The 23527-nt window shown below is 38.3% G+C and overlaps 1 long non-coding RNA gene and 1 other non-coding gene across 4 annotated transcripts in view; one reads left to right on the top strand and one right to left on the bottom strand.

Moving 5' to 3' along the window:
- Window positions 1-14373: 14373 nt before the first annotated feature.
- LOC138742166 (U6 spliceosomal RNA) lies at window positions 14374-14476 on the top strand. The gene has a single exon (XR_011343960.1). It is a non-coding gene; the product is annotated as a U6 spliceosomal RNA (small nuclear RNA).
- A 1261-nt stretch (window positions 14477-15737) lies between these two features.
- LOC138741715 (uncharacterized) overlaps window positions 15738-23527 on the bottom strand; it is a 76973-nt gene continuing 69183 nt past the window's right edge. For all 3 annotated transcript variants that reach the window (XR_011343700.1, XR_011343698.1, XR_011343699.1), the window contains 2 exons: window positions 16850-17216; window positions 15738-15958 (listed from right to left, as the gene is read on the bottom strand). This is a non-coding gene — a long non-coding RNA (uncharacterized lncRNA). The remainder of the gene's footprint in view (window positions 15959-16849; window positions 17217-23527) is intronic.

The following is a 23527-nucleotide window of genomic DNA, read 5'->3' as shown; positions in this document are numbered from 1 at the left end:
TTGCAACAAACTATAAAGATAAATGTTCAACAACATGTTTAAGGTGCTTAGGGAGAGATTTAATAGGTACAAGAGGTGAATTTTTAAACACAAAAGGTGGTGGATGTATGGAACATGCTGCTGGAGAAGGTGGTTCAGATAGAGAGCAATTCTAGATTTAAGAAACATCTGGACAGATACTGTACATGGATGGGATGGGTTTAGAGGGATATGGGCCAAATGCAGGCAGAGGAATTAATGTGAGTGTGAGATTTTGGTAGACATGGGTAAGTTGCAATAAGTGGCCTGTTTCCATACTGATCTTGCCATTCATTTCCTTGGTGGAACATCATGAAGTTCCATACAAAACATTTGATTGTCTTATGCCACAAACAAGAAATTATGGAAATTAAAAATGATTATAAGAAATAAATGAAAGGATGGGACCTGGCCTTCCTTCAGGAAACATATTCAATTGATAAGGAACATTAAAAAAATTGAAAAGAGACTGGATGGGCCAGCATCATCTTTCAATTTTAAAGCAAAGGGAGCCGCGATCTTAATTAAAAAAATACAGAATGTTGTAACTGACCAGGCAGGTAGGTATGTGAAGGTATATTGTCAGATATATTCCTGAATCTTGGACCCTGTTAAATTTATATTCCCTGAATGTAGATGATGAAAGGTTTATTAATTAAACCTTTTTTTTCAATTGGCAGATACACATCAAAATATAATAGTGGTAGAGGAATTTTAATTCTTAGCTGGATCCTGTTTTAGATAAAGCAACAAGAGCAGTGGCCAGGACACCTTAATTTCAATGAGAGAGCTGCATTTAATGGATGCCTGAGGAAATTACATCTGAGATAAGAAGACTACTCCTTTTACTCTAATAGAAATGATTCATCCTCTAGGATCTTTACTATCAGCACATTTACAGGATAGAATCATGGAAATTGAGTACAAGGTGAGAGTTCTGTCAGACCATACTCTTCTATTATCAATTGTTATTCCTGAGAAGCAGGACGGCATTATAGATGGTATTTCATTCCATTGTTGTTCAGAAGATATGAATTGTGTGACTTTATTAGAAGCCATATTGGAACCTTCTGTGAGACCAACTGCCATTATACTGCCAATAAATGTACTACATGGGACACTTTAAAAGCTTATTCAAGGGGTCAAACAATTAGTTTTACCATGAAAACAAAAAAAGAATATGGGAGAGAGGTAGATACATTGGAACAAGAGATACATCGTTTGGAGAGTACCTGCAGTTGAGGAGCTCAGAACAGAAACAGAGTACTTGTTAATAAAAAGCTTGAGTATAATATGTAACAAACATTTAAGATAGAGAAAGCAACAATGAGAACAAAACAAAGGTATTGCAACCTCGGGAAAAGAGCTCACAAAATCCTATCTTGGCAACTGAAAATAGGTCTCTTGAACAATTAATGCAATTGAAACTGAAGCCAATAGAATCTCTTATAAGCTACAGGAAATAATTGAGGCTTTCAAATCATTCTATTCCAAAATATATAAATTGGAATCCCAAAGAGATATTAATAAAATAAATGATTATTTGTCACAATTCGTTTTCCCAAACCTGTATTTGGGTGAGCAGATGGAACTAAATGCCTCTTTTACTCTATTGGAGATAGAGGAGGCATTGAATTCATTGCATATTAATAGATCTTCTGGTGAGGATAGTTTTCTACCAGAATTTTATAAAAAATGTAAGGATTTGTCAATACCTCTTTTTATTTGGATCACATACCTTGCAACATTCTTTCTCAACAGCAATAATAACAGTAATTCCCAGAAAAGATAAGGATCCATTGAAACCATCATCATTTAGGCTGATTTCTTTGTTGAATACCGGACTATAAAATACTAGTGAAAGCTTTGGCAAACAGATTGGTGAAATTTTTGCCAACATTGATAAATGAAAACTAAACAAGATTTGTTGAGAAAAAAACCAGGTACAAGATTGCTTAGAATAAATCATTTGGCCCAGAAAAGAGCTGGCAGTTGCTTTGGATGTCAAAAAGGGTTTTGATAGATTGGAGTGGGATTTTTTTATTTAAAAGTACTGGAAAAAATGTTATAAACTGGATTAGAGTCCTATATAATGAATCTAAGGCCAGAGTTGTGATGAATGGTCAAGTATCTGCAACATTCTCACTATCCAGATGAAGCAGACAATGATGTTCATTATCCCCAGCTCTTTGCATATTGGCTATGATGGAAATTATTCGATGGGATCCAGATATTAAGGGGTTCAGAATGATGAACATAATATTAGTCTGTTTGCAGAGAATGTTTTAATATATCTGACAGAACCGGAAATGGTTTTACAAAATTTGTATTTACAACTGGAAAATTATGGGAGGGTTTCTGGGTATAAAATAAATTAGGATAAGAATGAGATTATGTCATTAATTGATGAGGATTATGCCAATTGTCAAATAAATACACAATTTAGATGGCCAAAGAATGGGATTAAATATTTGGGTATCAAAACTGATGAAGACTTGAAAAATTTGCATAAAATGAATTACTTCACCTTGCTGAAAAAAGTTGATAAAATTTTAAATAAATGGATAAATCTTCCAATAACATTGATTGGAAGAGTTAACTGTATTAAAATGAATATATTTCCTTGTATACAGTACCTCTTTCAAACTCTTCCAAAATCATTACCACAGAAGTTATTTTTCAAAATTTGAATGTTAGTTAGGAAGTTTCTTTGAAAAGGTAACTTAGAGTCTCCATGGAAAAAATAACTTGGAAATACAATATGAGGAATTTGCAACTTCAAAATTTTAAATATTACTATTGGGCAGCCCAGATGAAATTTGTCACTTCCTTCTTTGATGGAAGAGACAAGGCTCCATGGGTGGAAATTGAATTACACAAAGTTGTTGAGAGAGTAGCAGAAGATCTTATATATCAATGGGATACTAACTCTATTTCTGATGGAAAGGAAGCACCTTTAACAAAGCTTATTTTGAATATTTGGTACAAATTGAATTAATTAATTGGATCCAAAAGAAAAAAAAATGCCCTTGACTCAAAATAGATTAGTTCCTTTAACAATAGATAATAAAATTCTACATACATGGTCCTATAAAGGGATCAGATAGGTGGAAGATTGTTATCTGCAAGGGGAACTAATGACATATGAAAAGTTTAAAAAATAAATACAATATTCTTAATAAATCAATCTTCTGCTATTTTCAATTAAGAGCATTTTGAAGAGATGAATTAGGCCCAACCCTGATCTTACAGTGAAATGAGGATTATGATTTGAAAGGGGAACACAAGGAAGTTTACAGCTGCAATATATTCCTTACTCCAGTTGGGAGTTATATAAATCAAAACAAAGATGGAAATCAGACTTGAATATTATGTCAGATTGCATGACCAATTAAATTAATGTAAGATATAATTTTTTGCATCAGCTATATCTTACCCCACAGAAATTGAATAAATTATATTCTAATATATCAGATATATGTTTTAGACGTGGTGAAGAAACAGGAACCATTTTCCATTCCACCTGGTCGTGCTCTAAAGTGAAAACCTTTTGAGAAAATTTAAGAATTTTATTAGATCAAATTATCACAAGATTGCAAATTGGTTCTCCTGGGATATACTGTGGAGATAAAATTTAAAATGAAACTGTCCAAGTATCAATTAGAATTTCTTAAAATTGCTTTGGCCATGGCTAGGAAATGTATTGTGGTTACTTGGGAGTCTGTTTCCCCTCTGGATATAGCCTGATGGAATGCAGAAATGCATAGATGTGTTCCCCTGGAGAAAATTACTTACAACTTAAGGAAGAAATATAAAATGTTTTTGCAGGTATGGCAGCCATAGTTGCAGAATGCAGTGTTAAATATTTAGGGACGCTTATTCTGTTCCTGCATTCTATGACCTGGTTTCTTCCCCTACTAGAGATATAGGTAAGAAAATGAATTAGATCCTATGAATTCCATACCAGATCCCGACAAGTCCTTCTTTCTTCGTTTGTTTTCCTTTTTTCATATCTATCTTCTCTTTTAATCTTATCTCTACTTCAGGACTTTTTTAGGGGGAGGGGATGGGTCTGTTTGAAAATATGGACAACTTGTACCATTGATCTTTTTTACTTTCATTTCATTTCATTTATGTATTTAAGTAATGGTTGTTTATTAATGCATGCTGTCCACAAAATGAAAACACGGTATTAAAAAAAAAGAGGGGCTGGTGAATATCTAATTTTTGTCTATACTCTTGAAGAGCTGACATATTTTACGAACATATAGTTTTGTTGAACTGAAGGCTAGATCAAATACAATCCAATAAACAAGGTATGTGAACAAGCTAGAAAGCTTCTGAAAATATTCAAAAGGAAATTGATAGGACTGACAGACTTGAGTTATGAGAAATAATTGGATAGGTGGAAATTTTTTTCCCATGAATTTAAGATTGTGACCTTGTTGAGGTTTATAAAATCAGGAGGGCCACACATAATGTGAATGGTCACAATCTATTTCTCAGGGTAGGAGAGTCAAAAACCAAGGATGAGGTGAGAGAGAATAGACTAAAGAGTACCTGAGAGACATGCTTTTCACAGATGGTGGTGGGTATATGGAAGGAGATGCCAGAGAAAGTGGTAGAGTGAGGTGAATCTGCAGCATTTAAAAGGTGCTCAAACTGTGTCATAAATATGAAGGGTTTCGAAGAGAAATCTCGATGGCTCTATGACCTTGTTTCTTATTGAAATATAGGATGACAGGGCATATGCATGGTTTAAAATTTCCTTAATTCAGTTGCTAAGAAAAAAGAATCGCTGCTTCAAAATAAGGGACCCACCATTAAAGGCAGAAATGAGATGTTTCTTCTCCCAGAGTGTAATGATTCTTTTGAAATCTCTGTCCAAGAGGTTGATCCCTGTTTATGCTCAAGATCAAAGGCAATGGATATTTGGGTAAGAAGGGAACCAGAGGCTATTGGGTCACACAGTTATTATGAGCACCTGTTTAATTTAGTGTAAGTATCACTTTAAGGGCTGGTACTGGTTGCAACCATTTACAGCTGTGTAGAGACTGGGTAGCAACAAAAAGTACAGAGTGGACCCAAATTCTGTACATTTATTGCTTTTCTAGGGATATAGGGGGTGAGAGAGCCATGTGAGTGGGACACTGAAGGAAACAGCATTCATGTGACTCTGTGTGACATGGACAATTCAGCTGATTCACTCAGCCAGGGGAATTACTGAACTGCACCCTGACCAAAATAATGGTCATTTTGATTGTAGAAGCACTGTGGTAGTCACATTTCCTCTACGCAAGGAAAAGGGGAGTTGTGACAATCATTCATCTGAAAGGATATTTCTCATTAAGAAACTCGACAAGGATTTGTGAGTTTTCAGCAGTCCAGTCAATTAGTCTCTCCCACCTCGTTTAGGATTACTTCTGGGCATCAGTTTAAAAGCCTGCGTTTCAACAAGGGGTTTCTAAAACTAACTTTAGGAAGACTTTCCAGAATTGTGCCTAAGTTGTAATTGTTTGGGTAATGCGAGTAAACACAAGTATATTCACGCATAATTGGGGTTAATTAGTTAATTTAACTAAAGTGTTATATTATTAGTAATTGTTAATAAATATATTGTTTTAAAAGAATAATAATAAGACAGTCTTAGTCAATTTCTATTGCTGCTGGTCAGCGACATAACACAAGAGATTGGCACTGACGTCCAAAATTAGCCATGATGGAGCAGGCACAAGGGGCTGAAAGGCTTGCACCTGCATCTATTTCCATTGTTTTTATTAAGAGGATATGTATGTATTGATTAAATCATTTACAAATATATTTAATGTGGGTACAATATGTATGAAGAAAGTCCAATGCGCTAACTACATGTGGACAACAACCCAAGCAGGGTAGAAAGAAAAACAAAGGACGTGAAGAGGAATGAAAGAAGACATAAAATCAATAGATCTTAAATTAGATGAGCAAAGCGATTACATTTCAAAAAAATAAAGCACAAGGAGATGAGTTTCTTCCTCTTTTGACATTCAATATACAAAGAAATTGAGAATAAAAAAAAATAATGAATCTGAATTTGGAGTACTATCATTTTGAATGTTCCCCAGGGGCTTGCTTTGAGGAATAATAATGGAAAATGTTGGCAATCTCATAAGGTCAAGCAGCATCTATATATAGGGTGTAATGCAGAGATAACAATTTGTGTGGAGGATCCTTCATAAACTTGACCTGGTGAGTATTTCTAACATTTACAGTTATTATTTCACATTTCCACAAGTTTCAGGTTTCCTGCTTTTTTTTTAATTTTAAAATGTCTCTTTAATATGTCTCATTTGCTCTAACTAAAGTAATACACTTTATCGCTAAAGGGAATTTTCAGAGTGTGGAGAAAAGACACTTGGATTTAGTACAAAAAAGATGAAGAAATTGAGAAACATTAAACCCAAAGTATGTTACTTAAAACATTTCTTACTAGAAATGGGCAAAGGTTAGTCAAAAAGATTCCATCCACGAGATTACTCATTTATATAATTCAATGATTCCGTGTCTTAAATATTGTCTTCGACTTACATTAAGCTTTGCCAAGTGGGTACCCAGGGCCTGAGGATACACAGCAAAAAATGGGAGATAAAGACTGAAATGACATGGAGATAAATGGTTTCCAGGTCTCCATTTGAAGCAGGGCAACATCCCAATCAGTTTTCAAGATCATAACACTTTCCTCATGACTGGGCATTTGCCTTATGTGATTACTAGCCCCCATCTTTGCCATCCAACCATCTTGTATCTTTGTAGTTACCCAAACCTTGCAATTCACTGAAACCATTACTTTTCCTTTGAATCTTCACCCTATAGGAATTAATTTACTTTGCACCTAGCTGGTTTTTGTTTAATTCAGGATTTGTTGATATTCTGTTCAAAAGGGCTTCATTGGTTTAAAATTCCATGCACCTTCATGCCCCATTTGGAAATCCCATCCATTGGGTCTATGGATGCCAGTACCAGGTTTGGAAAATGTTCCGTGTGTGAGTAGTACCACCTGTCACATTGACCTGTCATGTTTATATCATGAGAATGGACCTCAAATGCAAAATGATTCATGTTGTGACTTGTGCATTTCCTTTGTGACAGCACTTACAATGGTATATTTGTAACTGCCTGTGGTAAACATTTTTAGAATGTCATCAATATTCAAGATCAAAAATTTTTCATTGTCATGTAAATAATTCACAGCATTTGTTAAAATTTTGCTTGCCATAAAGGCATACAAAAAGGTGACACTAGCCCACACCCACGACAGTAGGAGGAGAACCAAAAGATTCACCCTCAATGCTGCTGAACCCATGTAATGTATGTGATAGTACAGATTCTATCACCAATGTGTATATATACAGATTGTAGTGTAGGATGACTGTGATTGGCTGAGAGCGTAGCCACACCTACTGGCAGGACTTAAAGGATTGCGCCTAGCCAGACCTGGTCATTCTGGACTGGTTGACCTACTTGTGATATGCTCCAGTCTTTTAGTTAATAAAAGCCTTGGTTTGGATCAACAAGTCTTTGGTTCTTTTGACGCACTCTGCAATGTCCAGCCTCTTGTTCATTCTAGCAATGAACCTGAGCTTATTGTTCTAAACCTCTGGTACGCCATCAGACTCCTGAATTCCCAGAACATTTGTGGATGGGGTACCATGGACTGTTACTGCATTTGACTTAATATTTTAATTATTTAATGTGTTTAACTTCCATTCTAACTTAAATGCATGTAAATATGCTCTGTGGTCCTGGAGAAATGCTATCACATTTTTACTATATTAGCATGGTATCAAAGATAAATAAAGGTGTCTTGAATTGACTTGAACACCCGAGGCGCATCTGGAGCCCTGCTCACTATCAGGACCCTCACGAATCCTATTTCCCAATACTAAGTTCTCACAAGCTTGTCTCAAGCAGCCTGCAGCCTGGTGTAGATCATTCAGCCACTGAGCTGCTGTGGTCACCTTCCATGTAGGGCAGAGGTTCTCAACCTTTTTCCACTCACATGCCACTTTAAGTAATCCTTATGCCATTGGTGCTCTATGAATAGTAAGGGATTACTTAAGGTGAGTGAGAAGGGAAGGTTGAGAACCACTGTTCTTGACCCAATTGTTATTGAAATATTTTACTTGAGAAAAATTGTCAATGGCCCATTTCCTTTGGAGTTATGAAACCGTGAACATAATGAGTTGATTAGGTATGATTGAAACAGTGGTTTTCAAACTTTTTCTTTCCACCCACATACCACCATAAGCAATTCTTTACTAATCACAGAGCACCAATGGCATAAGGAATACTTAAAGTGGTATGTGAATGGAAAAAAAGGTTGAGAACCACTGATGTAGGGTAATGGGTTGTATAAAGAAAAGTGATGTGTCAGCATACAGGTGATTGAAAACTTGGCTGAATGATGCACCAACAACAACCTTGCACTCAATACCACCAAAACTAAGGAACTGATTGTTGACTTCAGGAAGGGAAAGCCAGCCTGGACCCAACACAATAATGGCATCGTGAAGAAAGCACGTCAGCACCTCTAGTTGTACTGGACAAAGTGGCTACTCTCTGTCTGCCTTATGGTAAAGAAAAGTTAAAGAATTTCATGTATGTTGCAATCTAAATGTAGTATTAAATAATGGAAGCTTTACCTTTACCTTTTTACTTCCTCAGGAGTTTGCGGAGGTATGACACCAGAAACCCTGGCAAATTTCTACAGATGTGTGGTGGAAAGTGTGCTGACCAGCTGCATCATGATCTGGCAGGGGGACACTAATACCCCTGCGCATAAAGTCATCGAAAAGGTAATGGACATAGCCCAGGACATCACAGGCAAAACCCTCCCCACTATCAAGAACATTTTCAGGGAACGCTGCCATCAGAAAGCAGGAGCAATCATCAAGGATCCACACCACCCAGCACACACACTGTTCTCTCTGCTGCCATCAGGAATGAGATATAGGAGCCACAAGACTTTCACCACCATGATCAAGAACAGCTGCTACCCCTCCACCATCAGATTCTTCAAGGACAAATTCAATCTGGGACTCATTTAAGGACTCTTACTTGTGCACTTTGTTGATTTTTTAAAAATTCTTTCTGTATTGAACAGTCAAATTGTTTACATTAATTATCTGTTTACAGTTCTTTGTTTACATTTCTACACTCTGTATACATTTTTTGAAGTACCAATAAGTGGTAATTCTGGCTCTCCTGCAGAAAAATCTCAGGGTTGTATGCAATGCCATGTATGTACTCTGAAAATAAATATATCTGAAATCCTCTCTCAGACTTCTCTTTCCTACCAAAGGGAGTATTCTCCTGATCTGGTGCCCTGTATCGGCCCCCTCATCCATCAGAGCCCACAACCCTCATGGTCTGCTGTCAAACATGGGCGTCACCATTTTGGCCATGGACCTCTGTGAGTTTGCCGATGTTAATAAACTACCACCAATGCCTTTTACAGGGCTTAAAACCTTCATGGGACCATGAGTGTAAAGTCCAGGTATTATGACCCAATAGTGACTGCGCTGTCCAGCATTTTGGACAGATGATTGGAGGTTGAAATTCTACTGCAGATATCCAAACATAATAATCGCCAGTGCACTCTGGCAGTATTAAACCCAATCTGATCTGTCCTTACTTGCTGAGATAAAAGATCCAGTGTTATGATTTTGATCCAGGTAAATCTTCAATGTCTATTCCTTGTTCGATGTTTTTCAAGAAAAGTTAACTTATCATTTTCATGTTTATGCTTATGAGACTGCAGTATAAAAATTAGCTGTCACTCCTTCTGCATTATAACTGTGACAATATATTGGAAGTAATGATTTTTAAACAGGATTAAATTGCCCTCAAAGTGAGAGGGAAACTTTTGTATGAATTAAATGCTTAAATAAAGATTTGAAATGGAAGATCATGGAAATTTGACGTACAAGGTCAAAAAAAGTCTAATTTTGTGTGAAGCTTGGTGTATAAATTGAACTGCGCTCATGGGCATACGGGAGTAAAGGCTTTGATGCCCCAGCAAAATAGGTTACCTTAGCTATGGACCAGTATGTCAATATCATTATATTGCTATAGCATCTTTAAAGTAGTAAAGCATCCCAAGACAACTCAGTCGTGTGGTGAAACACATTTTGACATTAAGGCATCTCAGTAAAGAGTTGGAGTTGATTGTAAGGAGTGCTGAAGGAAGAAGGAGAAAGACAAAGGTTTAGGGAGCCAATTCCAAAGCTTTACTGAAGGCAAGAGACCTGATAAAACACAGGGTGCATCCAAATGAAATGGAAGGGGGATTGATATGACAAAGGGTAGCAGACAAGACCTAAAATTGGAAGGGAGAGGTAAGAGGAATTTGAAAGCAAGAACAGGAGTTACCATATTAAGGCATTGATTAAGCAGGAGCTAACTTAAGTTAGCAAGCAGACTGGTCGTTGGTTGATGTCACATGGTGTAAATTAATACATTGGCAATCCATTGGAATAGTGCAGATAACAAAAGCATGAGTGCTCCAGCTGCAAATGACTTGGCTTAGAGAGGCAGAAACAAGCAAAGTTCCAGATGTTGAAAGAGAAAGCTTAAGTAATTACGAAGCCCATCCCAGGATCAAATTTAACTTTAAGGTTCTGAAGAGTCAAGTTCTATCTATGGCAGTAGGCAGGGCAGGAGATGGAGTTAATTGTGAAGGAGTAGAGTTAGACACTGACACAGAAGGCAACAGCTTCAATCATCTCTATTTAGTGAATATCACAAGAAAGACATGACTTATTCAAAATAACTATTACATCTGGCGCTCATGCTGTTTCCAACTCCACTAAATCCTTTGGGGAAACTACGAGCAACAGTGAATCACAAACTAGGTTCACTAGGAGGATAAGGAAAAAAGAAAAAGCCTCAGACTCTTAAATCTCTGAACTTCCTTGAGATGTGAAGTAGTATAATTATATGCTAATCGTGGAACTGTTTTCCTTTATTATCATAAATAACATTTAAAAAGTTGCCTACTGCATAATAGCTGACGTAGTCATGCAGTTAAAGAATAAATGATTCGACTTCTGTTAAATAATTGTTTGTCTCATTTTGAAGTAGATACCTCGACATTTTTTCAGCAATTAAAATTTATGGAATAATTAAAATTTACATACACTAAGGGGAAAAAAAGCAAGTTTCAGGTAATTTTGTCTAAGAGATTGATTTTTCAGGTTTTATCTTGACTGCTGAGCAAAGGTTTTTGAATAAGCTAAAATTATATATAATTCATAAGGGCCGTGAATTATTTATTAAGAAAGAGCAGATTTTATGAATTTCATTAATTAGTTGAGCTTCATAAAAAGGATGTTTCATGCAATTGTGTTTCGGCAAAAATGTGCAGTGGTCAACTCCACAAATGCAAACTGAGCTGAGAAAATTAGGAACTGTGTAATAAACCAAAAAGATCAATGGATAATAATTATCAATACCCTTTGTCTTTCATTTGAATGAGAATTTCTCATTCCCACAGGACCGCATTGAATATACATATCCAGGAGGTAGCTATGGAGTCTTGCTGTGTTTGTACGTACCCTGTTTAAACATTGGAAAGCTGCAAAAACAAAGCACGATGTGATAATGGCACATTTTCCAAACATAATGAGAACAAAATGAGTTTGCTAATTTAAACATTGTATGTTTGTGAGTAAAATTTCTCCACTGAGGCAGTAATTTGAAATAGTTTCATTGTGTTGGTAAATCAAAAACTGGAGCTTTGTGAATTGTATTCACAATAGGTACCCTGTCAATGTATTCAACATTTAGAGACGTAAAACACCTTGCAATTGAAAAGCTAAATCACATCAATGAATACCCTTGATGGCTCATGAAAAATCCAGGGGCCTCTCACCTAACAGCATTTTAAGAACATCATTAGAACAGATATTGGTTCTCCATTAGCTCTCGGGTAACTGGGGCTGAGGAACAAATGTTCGACATGCCTGCAGCACCCGCATCCTAAGAACAGTGAAACAATACTTTAACTTTTCTGAGTGAAAATTGATTATGATTTCTGTGATAGATGCAAATGTTTATGGACTTCTACCCACTTTCTCTGTCTTATTATCCTCAGCAAGGTGCAGTACAATTATTTGTCTTTGTTAAACATTCCATAAGATCTGTTCTTTCATCTTGTATTCTAAATGTGGCTGTAACAGGGTCTTGTAAGAAAATGATATAGAACTAATGATGGAAATACTTCTTTAAGTTAATAATTATAGGTCATACTCTCCCATCTGTCCTCTCTATGATCTAATAACATATGATTATCATAATTCTGAAACTGTATATCAAGAGAGCTTTATTAATAGGTTTTTCTACTTGCTTCTGCTGCCTGCCTGACCTGACAGTTTCCAGTGAGCATGATATTGATCTTGCTATGATGGGACTATCTGAGAAGATTCCCGTGAACAAGAGTTGGCTGTAGGCATAGATCTTTGAGCATTGCCCTTGTAAATTAAATTCCAGGTTAATCTTTTGTGGGACAGGGCCTACAGATCTGTTCCAGAATGCACAGATGGTATTCACTTATTTATTTTTGAGGCATGGGTGTTGCAGACATTTATTGCTCATTCCTGCTTGACCTGAAGATAGAGGCTGATGAGCTTGCTTCTTAAAATCAATTTATTGTCATCTGAACAAGTACAACCTGACAAAACAACATTCTTCAATCCTCGGTGCAAACTACACAGACATACAACCATACATAACACACACGCAGACAAAAAAAATTGGATATGCAGGAAGGTATTCATCTGCACAAATAAATAAATATTGTTTCATGAATGTGAAAGTCCCGGATGGTTACTGTGAGCCATTGTTTTGGACGTTCAGCATACTCACTGCTCATGGAGAAGTTACTCTCTCTGTACTGCTGGTAGGGAGGCCTGAATGATGAGGAATTGGTAGTTTGGTTACAACTTAGTTGGCAACATTCCAATGCAATTGTTACTCTTGCCCTTCTTGGTAGAAGCAGTGATGGAATCAGAAGATGCCTTCAGAATAGTATTGAACACAAAATGAAGCGTGTTTTGCAGAATGTTCACACTGAAGCCTTAACTGGAGGTAATAATCGCTTATTTGAATTTCTTTGTCATTGTAATTATCTTAAACATCTCTGATTATCACACCTCCATGAAAACATTAAAGAATTTTCTTTTAAAATGAGCAAATCACTTTCTTGCACAGATCTTTGCAACAAGTCTGTGACTTTATTTAAATTGAAAAAGGTGGTCTAAAGCCATAGTTTGATATTGATCAGCTGGAAAGCTGGTCAGAGCATTGGGAAACAAAATTTAATCCTGACAAATATGAAAGGGCATTTAATTGACAGTAGGTCTGAGAGAATGTGGATGAACAGAAGGACTTCAAAGTGTTCACCCATATATGCTGGAAAGCAGCGCCAGAGGTGGATAAAACAATGAAGAAAGTGGGATGCTTGCCTCCTTTGTCTGTGGCACAGAATATCAGAGCTGGGACAGCATGTTATAACTTTATAAAGCATTTGTTAGGCCACACCTGGAATATTGTATTCTGTTCTGGTCACCACACCACAGGAAGGTTGTGATTGCATTAGAGAAAGTGCAGAGAGGTATCTCCGGGATGTTGTCTGGAATGGAACATTTCAGATATATGGAGAACTGCAGAGGCTAGGTTTGTTCCCCTTGGAGGAGAGGGTCTGAACAGTGACCTGATGGAGGTGCAAAAAACACAGCTTTGATGCAGGGTGAAATCTTATTCCCCTGTTGGGGAATGTTAAGAGGGTAAAGGTTTCAGACAGAAGGTTTAGGTGCAATTTAAGGGGATTTTTTCCCCCTATAGTAGGAACAATGTCCATCAGTACTGGAGCACAACCAGGTTACATTCTTAGCCTGCTGCTATACTCACTTTACACCTATGACTTGATGGCTCGGTACAACAACACCATCTACAAATTTGCTGTCGATGCCACAGTAGTAGGTTGTATTAAAAAAATAAGATGAGTCAGCTTATAGGAGGGAAATTGAAAACTTGGCTGAATGGTGCACCAACAACAACCTTGCACTTAATGTCACCAAAATCAAGGAGTTGATTATTGACTTCAAAAAGGGAAAACCAGCAGTGTATGATCCAGTGTTCATTGGAGGATAAGAAGTGGAGAGGGTGAGCAAATTTGAATTCTTGGGAGTCACTAAGTCAGAGGATCTTTCCTGGACCCTACACACTAATGGCTTCATGAAGAAAGCACGTAAGGTGCCTCTACTTCCTTAGGAATTTGCAAATGTTTGGTATGACATCAGAAACCCTGGCAATTGTGCTCGCTTTGGCAGCACATACTAAAATTGGAACGATACAGAGAAGATTAGTTTGGCCCCTGTGCAAGGATGACATGCAAATTCGTGAAGCGTTCCATATTTTTAAAAGTAAAAAATAAATAAATAAAGCATCCCTGGCAATTGTCTACTGATGTGTGGTGGAAAGTGTGCTGATTGGATGCATCATGATATGGGGACACCAATGCCCCTGAGCGTAAAACCCTGCAAAAGGTAGTAAAAGCCCTCCCTACCATCGAGAAGATCTATAGGTAATGCTGCCATCTTACTGCAGCAACAATCAAGGATCCACACCACCCAGCACATGCTCTGTTCCTGCTGCTACCTTCAGAAAGGAAGTGTAAGTGTCACAAGACTTTCACCACCAGGTTCAGGAACAGCTGCTACCCCTCCACTATCAGACTCCTCAACAGCAAACTCAATCAGGGACTCATTTAAGGACTCTTACTTTTGCACTTTATTCATTCATTTTTTTTATTCTCTCTGTATTGCACAGTCTGTTTACATTTGTTATTTGTTTACAGTTCTTTATTTGCTTGCATGTGTACTTAGTACAATTTTTTTGCACTACAAATAAGTGGTAATTCTGCCTTCCCCACAGGAAGAAAGGGATCTCAGGGTTGTATGTGATGTCATGTAGTATTCTGACAATAAATCTGAATGTGCTGCCTGAAGAGGCAGATACACAACATTTAAGATACATCTGGATAGATACTTGAATCACCAAAGCCTAGTCTGCCTTCCCCACAGGAAGAAAGGGATCTCAGGGTTGTACGTGATATCATGTAGTATTCTGACAATAAATCTGAATGTGCTGCCTGAAGAGGTAGTGCAGGCAGATACACAACATTTAAGATACATCTGGTTAGATACTTGAATCACCAAAGCCTAGTCTGCCTTCCCCACAGGAAGAAAGAGATCTCAGGGTTGTACGTGATGTCATGTAGTATTCTGACAATAAATCTGAATGTGCTGCCTGAAGAGGTAGCACATACACAACATTTAAGATACATCTGGACAGATACTTGAATCACCAAAGCCTAGTAGACAATGGATATAATGCAGGTAAACACAGTTAGAAGTAGATAGTTAAAAGGGGGCAGATGGACATGGCTTTTGTGCTGTATGACTCATGATTTTATGAATCATACTGCTCACTGCATCAATGGCTGACATAAAGCTGAGTAGCTGATAAAATGTGCTCCATTGCTATTCCTATCATTGAATGTAATAAGGGAAGGAGAGCTCAGCCAGTCAGTCTTATTTTTGCATTTCAGTTTGCAGTCGCAGAGATCAGAAATGCAAGTTGCAGTTGATGACAGTCTTACCCATCGTCTTTAGTTGACCGTGTATTTATTTATAAATATCAATACTTGCTTTTTCACTCTGGAGCCTGTTTATCCATGATGTGATGCTTGACAATGACACTCTTAAATCATTCTCCTCTTCCAGTAGAAACCTGCACTTCATCTTCATTTCTGTCAGAGCAGAAATTGATGGTTCATAAATGTACATTATTGGCAAAAGTACTGAGATTTTCCCTGCTTCTTTTACCAATTCTGGATTCCCTGCAAACAACATTTGGGAAAAACTGGTGAGGAATTTTAATATTGAAATTTTCATTTGAACAAACACCACGGTAAGAGGCCCTTTCGGTCCATGAGCCTGTGCCGCCCAATTACACCAAATTAATTGAAGGAAACCCATGCAGACCATACAAATTCCTTGCAGACAGCACTGGATTTGAACTCCAGTTGCTGGTACTATAACAGCATTACACAAACATCTATGCTAACCGTACTGCTTCAGTTCTACAATTTTCAGCATGTGGTGACGGCAGATCTATAAGGTGCTTGTCCAATTTTGTACTGAGGCAAAAGGGTGACATTGAAGATGGATCCTAAATCCAGTTTTACTCATCTGCTTTCACATTTATTAATAAACACAAAGTACTCTGTTAATGTTTCAAGATAAGCACTAATTCTTAATTTGGCCTGCACAAACCATCATTGTTTTCATCCATAAACCTGTCCAGAAAATATTTGAATCTTCTTTCCTATCTCTGGTTTTCTAAATCTCAGGTTTTTGCCTGACTGTTGCAATCTTGATCACTCACTTTGATTATTATTTTATTGCTTACGTAGTATTAGGAGCTTCATCAAATTTTCCAGATACAGGTAAACAAAATGTCAGCTAATCAGGTCTGGTTTGCACAATTGTCAGAAGCAATTTCAGAAATAACTGGCAATATTTCTTTTTCATACCCAAAATCTTTTTTTCCAGGAATTGACTAAAGTACTCCACACCAATCAGTAAACTTCACATTTTAATTCCATATCTGAACTTTTCAGACACAGAACTCATATATGAGAACCCGAAAATTCATAACTATCTCAGCAGCAAGTGATTGGTTCCATACTTTCTGAATGAAGAGCTTGATTAAATAATGTTCTCATTACCTTTGGATTGGCATATCATGTTCTTGTCAGAGCAGAGGGATCATTTGAACAGCAGCAGCATCCTTTGCCTGCTTTAGTGATCCCCTAAAATCATTGCATATCTCTAATGTTAACAAGCTCAATTTTCTTTTTTGTACATTCCAACAAAAGGAAAAAAAAATTCTCAATCTTCCTCCAGTTATACCAGGGGAACGTAAATGAATCGTGTCACTGTTTTAATGAGCTGAGTTTTTTGGTGGCACTGGTTTGAATTCAATATTCTTGAAGATTTTGCAAAAGAATCTGGAAAATCAATTGATCTGGATGCAAATTACCCTTAAAAATTAATTATTTTCTCCAGAGCTGGGTTATTTTCAGGCCTGTGGAGCTGGGAAAAAAAAAAATAAGTTCTTAATATTGTGTGTAACTATCAGACACATTCATTCTCCAAAGAAATTTCATGCAGTTGTTACAAATCACATCCTGCTCCTATGCCTCATTCTATAAAAAGTACAATACATACATTTAAGAATTACTTTAATTATTATACTGCATTTATTCATTGTGATGTGCTGCACATAAACCTAATTCCCGAATGAAACTATATCAGTTTAGACTAACATCACAGCTCTAACACTTACCTTAAAGATAGTAATAAAGTAAAACTCTATTATAACATTGCCTTAAGCCATTAATTGACACAATTGATAAAAAAAAAAGAAGTGCATATCTTTTTTATCCTGCAAGAGCAAAGATGATTTTCTTGGTTGGCACTCTCCTTGAGTGGCTAATTTTTGCCAATCCAGTGGTTACCTCTTTCAAAGTTATTAAGAAGTGTTGACAGCAAAAGGGAAGATGCCATTAGAAATATCTCACATGAAAAGACGAGATTTTGTGGCACTGATACGTTTTATCTCCATGATGGAATTATTAGGTCTATAGATGAAGTGATACAGTGAACATTATTCAGATAGACTTTCTTTAAAAAATCATTCATAAAGTACCTCACACTAGATTGTTCAGGAAGCAGATTATGGAATGATTGGAAGCTAGTTGGATGAAAGAGAGCTTTGCAGATATTTCTGAAAGTGGGCAGTGATAAGAATTTCAAAATGTGGTGTTGAAAGAAGGCATGAGTAGGATGTGCATCAGAAGTTGGAAAGGATATACCAGGAACATGCAGCAGAAAAAGTTATGGGGAGAGTTTGAATGTGTTTTCCTTGGGGTAAAGGAAACTGATAGGCTATAAATTTATTAGGGGCACAAATGGAGGAAAGCCTTTCTCTTGGCAGAAATATGTAAATTTGGAGGGTGAAGGCTTATAAGAACGAGAGGTTTAGAAGGGGTACAAGAAAGGACTTTTTTTTTTACCCAGAGGGTGTTTGGAATCTTGAATTCACTGCCTGAGTGGGTGGTCGAGGCAGAGAATCTCATAACATCTAACACTTGGGTGAGCACTTAAATGACCTTGGCCTAGTGCTGGTGTGTGGGATTCACAGGTGGACATAGGACTTAGTGAATCTATTTCTTGCCTGTCTATCTTCCCTCCTCTCCTGTCCACCCCCACCTTACCAAGCACCACCTTTGTATTCAGGCGCCTGCCTAATTTTAGTTCATACTTTGACAGGCCAAAATACTGGTTAACCTTTGCTTCCTATAGAAGTTGTGTGAACTACAGCCCTTTTGTGTATTGCAGTACAATCACACATAGCACCTGCAGACTTTCCTGTTTTATAGAGGTATATCTTTATGTATAATTGTGATTATTGTCTGAGTATTAGTGTGCACCTTGGCCGTCTCCTCTAGTTGTACATGTAAGGTCGGATGATGATAAATTTCAAACATTAACTTGATTAGTAAACTTAAGCTGGGAGCACTTGAACATGTGGAACCAGCGGATTCTAGTGAGTTTACGGGAGTAAGAGATGATGTTTTGCTCTGTGGATGCAAATGATGAAATAGATTCTGTGCCATAGAGAATTAGGGTAGTGGACCCTTGGAAAAGTGGAAGATGGGTCACTAACAGAGATGCTGCCTCAGAGATCCAGCAACCTGAGTTAAATCCTGACCATATGCATTGTCCAAAGTGGAGTTTATGCACTCTGCCTCTGGCCACATGGGTCCCTCTGTGTGATACGGTACTGCTGCACATCCCAAGAGAGTTGGAGGGTTAATTGGCCACTGCAAACTAAATGGTAGAAGCCGGCAGATAGGAATATAGGGAAAATAATATGGCATTGGTTGATTGTCGGGACAAACTCAGTGAGCTGAAGGCCGTGCTTCCAATCTGTATGGCTGCATGACACGACAGCATTATGCATGATGAGAGGCCAAAGGGGAAGTTCTTTGCATTGTGCTCTGAAGGTTACAATCGTGTGCCTGTTTCCTTTGAAATACATAAATATTTGTCACAGTCATACAGCAGTGTAAACATGTCTTAATACCCATTTGGAATGCCCTATTTAAATAATATGTTTCAAATTGATTTGTTGCACTTCGTGAACTAACCAAGAATTGTACACTCTATTAACTGCTCAGGTTCCAAAGAGAAGGGAGCCAAATGAGGCCAGCTACAGTTATACTCATTAACTTTGATACTCATTCTGTACCATTGAAATACACAGAAACCAGTGGATCTCAACCTTTATTTTTCCACTCACATACCACCTTGTAATCTCTTACTGAAGCCGTAGATGCTCTTACTCCAAGGTTTTATTTGCAGAATTAATGATGCTGATTTACTTATAGTTCTGTGCACAAATCACGAGCACACATCTTTCCATCCCTCAGACCACTCTGTTCTTGCGGTATGGTTAGCCCAACACTGTTTCTGCACCAGCGACTGGGGTCCAAATCAGTCGCTGTCTATAAGAGTTTGTCCCTTCTCCCTGTGTTCGTGTGGGTTTTCCCCAGGGGCTCCACTTTCCTCCCACCCTTTAAAAAAAAATATAAAACACCAAAGTCTGCAGACGCTGTAGCTGAAGTGAAAACCTAATGCTGGAGAAACTCAACAACTCAAACAGTGTACTTTATATAGCAAAGATAAAGATAGATAACCAAACTTTTGGGCTTGTTGATCCATACCTTGATCAAGCCCGAAATGATTGGTTATGAGCCTTTATCTTTGCCATATAATGTGCACTGTTTGACCTGCTGAGTTTCTTCAGCATTGAGTTTTTACTTTAAAGAAAATGTACTAGGTTATAGGTCATTTGGGTGTAATTGGGCAGCTTGGCCTCAAGGGCCAAAATGGCCTGTTGCCATACTAAATGTCTGAATTTAACTAAATTTCACAGGAAGCATGCATCACACTTGCACACCAGAACATGCTGTGCAAACAGTCAAACTGGTTTCCATTGAGGGGAAAACCACCTACTACACCCACTAGCTCCTACACTTGCATTTATGAACGAGCACCTATGGAACACATACTTTCCAAAAACTAAATACTAGGATTGCTGGCCTAGTAGAGAAAACTGATATTGATTCACCAATCCATCTCGTGTAGTTGTTTTCAAACTTTTCCTTTCCACCTTAAGTAATCTCTAGGTCATAGGTAATTAGTAAGGGATTACTTATGTGAGTGGGAAGGGAAGGTTGAGAACCACTGCTCTCGACCCAATTATTACTGAAATATTTTGCTTGAGAAAAATAGTAATTGGCCCATTTCCTTTGGAGTTATGAAACCATGCACATAATGAGTCTATTAGGTATGATTAAAACAGTGCTTTCTTTTCCTTTCCACTAAGTAATCCCTTACTAATCACAGAGCACCTATAGCCTCGAGTATGTGAGTGGAAAGAAAGAATTTGAAAACCACTGATCTAGTGGGTGTGGAAGATTTTGTGGTGTAAGTATCAGTTATATTTTTCCAGTGCTTGTGGATAGTCCATGTCTCAGAAGCATGTAGGAGGGCAGGGATGGCTGTCCCTTGGTGGGTTCATGAGCTTTGGTGTTGGGTCTGAGACCTTGATCTTCACACTCCCATTTTTTTCTTAATTGACCAAAGACTGTTGTGTGAAGGCTGCAGTGAATTTTATCTTCAATGTTTCCCTTCGCCAGGCAGTGGCTCCTGAGATATGGAAAGTGGTTTCGGTGTTCCATGGCCTTGCTGTCAACCTATGTTTTGGGGGCTCAGTGTGATGCAGTGTGGCCTGGTTGGGCTGGGGAGGAGCATGTGAAGCAGAAAGGCCAGGCTGATAAGGAATCCACCTTGTGGATGTTCCTGTGGAAGTTCCAATAAGACTTGTTGAGGCAGCTAATTGTGAGATTTAATTATTTGAGCACTTGCAGAATTATGGCAGAGAAGGCTACAGATCAAGTGCTGAAAACTAAGTAATATATGTAATTACCAGATGGTCGACGTGCACACAAGGAGACAATGAACCTGCATCCATGCTGTGTGATTCCATGACTCAAATTAGTTTCTTGATCTCCGTGTCTTTCTTGTCTGAACATTCCTGGTTCTTCTTGTTCGTGGGCAAAGGTCCTTTCACAAGTGCCAGTTATGGTGAACTTAAGAGCAGGTTATAAGTTGTGGAAAAGTTTGTGTCTCCTGTGCCAGTCGTTGACAAGTTGTTTTTGTGAAAGTGCTGTCTGAGAGCTTTGAAGTTGATCTTTTGTGGCAATGTTTCTGCTGTCACTCATGTATTGGGCGAGGTTAATGGAGGCAATACACTAGAGTTGGCAGAGTTTCATCCAGCAGTCATTAGTGCCTGTCAGAGGATGTGTGATGCAGACATGGACAATGTTTCCTCCCTTTGACCATGATGTAATCCAACACATGGAGCAGCCATGTTTCCTGCCATCCTGGGCTTGCCTCTCTAATTAATAGAGGGTGCATGTTAGGATGATACTCTGATCAAAGTATTTTGTCAACTGAAGGATCCCGTTGGAGATTCCCTACAACTTTCTTGCCAGAGGTCCATGTATCTTCCCACCTGCACGCTGATGTTGTTTCAGGAATATCTTCCTCTTGGACCTGGACCAGGATTTTTTTCATGGTTAAAGTCTTCGGCCTTACCTGAAGAACCATGTTTGGGTCATATGTACTAATGATGGTTCTCTTTTGAATTTTATCAGGTAAGAATCTTAGCTACTGAATTTGGTCATACTTTAAGACAAAGCTCATTCCATGAAGATAGTGTTCCTCTTCTGCTTTGTCCTCCAGAAGATGGTGTATCACTCCCTTCTGTCTCACACAGTGCAATTATGTCAAAGTCTCTGGTTTTTTAAAAATCTACAGAGCACTATTCAAGTCTGTTGTTTTATTTTGATTGTCCATGATATTCCTGAAATTATAGTTCCTTTGTGAAATTGAATTTGCTATGGGTGGATTCTCTTAACATTGAGTAACCATTTCCCTTCATCTATCTCATGGGATTCACAGACCAGTTTTCATTGAGTGACAAGAGGAACAATGTGCTGATGTTCAGATTCTATGGCATGAGAATTAATGCTCACACTTTAGTGGGCACTTGTATACATGCTGTCTCCTCCTTTCTGTCTTCACATCTTTTCGTCCTGACCACAGCCTCAAACATGGTCTGGATACCAGCACCAGAACAATAGACACACACCCAACTGCACTGGACCCACTCTCCAGACACACCCCTAACTCCACTGGACCCACTCTCCAGACATACACCCAACTCCACTGGACCCACTCTCCAGACACACCCCTAACTCCACTGGACCCACTCTCCAGACATACACCCAACTCCACTGGACCTACTCTCCAGACACACACCTACCTCCACTGGACCCATTCGCCAGACACACCTAGACACTTGGGATCCTGACTCAAGATGCCTACCTGATTCCACTAGACCCTGTCTCTGCACATGCACCTTACTCCACTGGACCCATTCTCCAGACATACACCTAGACACTTGGGATCCTGACTCAAGATGCCTACTTGATTCCACTAGACCCTGTCTCTGGACATGCACCTTACTCCACTGGACTCTGTATCCAGATATGCACATAACTCCACTAGGCCCTGCCTCTCACTCCCGAGTGACCACATTGGTGCTCAAATACTATCCACACACTGATCACATGGGGCCCAAGTCTAGCTGCACACTGAACCACATCTCTCTTACCTATCATTAATGCAAAATTTTATTTTTGTTTTTAGCTAAACATATTGTAAATTCTTAATTTTCATTTTATCTTTGCACCTGGCAAGACACAAATTATGATGCAATATAGAATAAGCTCAATCCATTGCTAGGTTAGAGCTGTGATTTTCTTCAAATAATTTGCAGCAAGTACGAAACAAACTTTGTAGTATAAAGTAAAAGAAGAGTTTCACAGAATTTTGGTCAAAACCAATGAGGAGGAGATGTTTTTCTTCCTGAGCTGGCTGATGTGAAAATGCTATTCTGACGACACCAGACAATAGACAGTTTACTTCCTGAACATTTTTGGGTGCATTTTGTGGATTTCAAGCTTCTTTTGGCTTGGCTTCGCGGATGAAGATTTATGGAGGGGGTAAAAGTCCACGTCAGCTGCAGGCTCGTTTGTGGCTGACAAGTCCAACGTGGGACAGGCAGACACGGTTGCAGCGGTTGCAAGGGAAAATTGGTTGGTTGGGGTTGGGTGTTGGGTTTTTCCTCCTTTGCCTTTTGTCAGTGAGGTGGGCTCTGCGGTCTTCTTCAAAGGAGGTTGCTGCCCGCCGAACTGTGAGGCGCCAAG

The sequence above is a fragment of the Narcine bancroftii genome, chromosome 8 (genome assembly GCF_036971445.1).
Source record: "Narcine bancroftii isolate sNarBan1 chromosome 8, sNarBan1.hap1, whole genome shotgun sequence".
NCBI lineage: Eukaryota > Metazoa > Chordata > Chondrichthyes > Torpediniformes > Narcinidae > Narcine > Narcine bancroftii.
The sequence above is the reverse complement of the archived record's forward strand: the minus strand, read 5'-3'. Positions and strand labels throughout refer to the sequence as shown.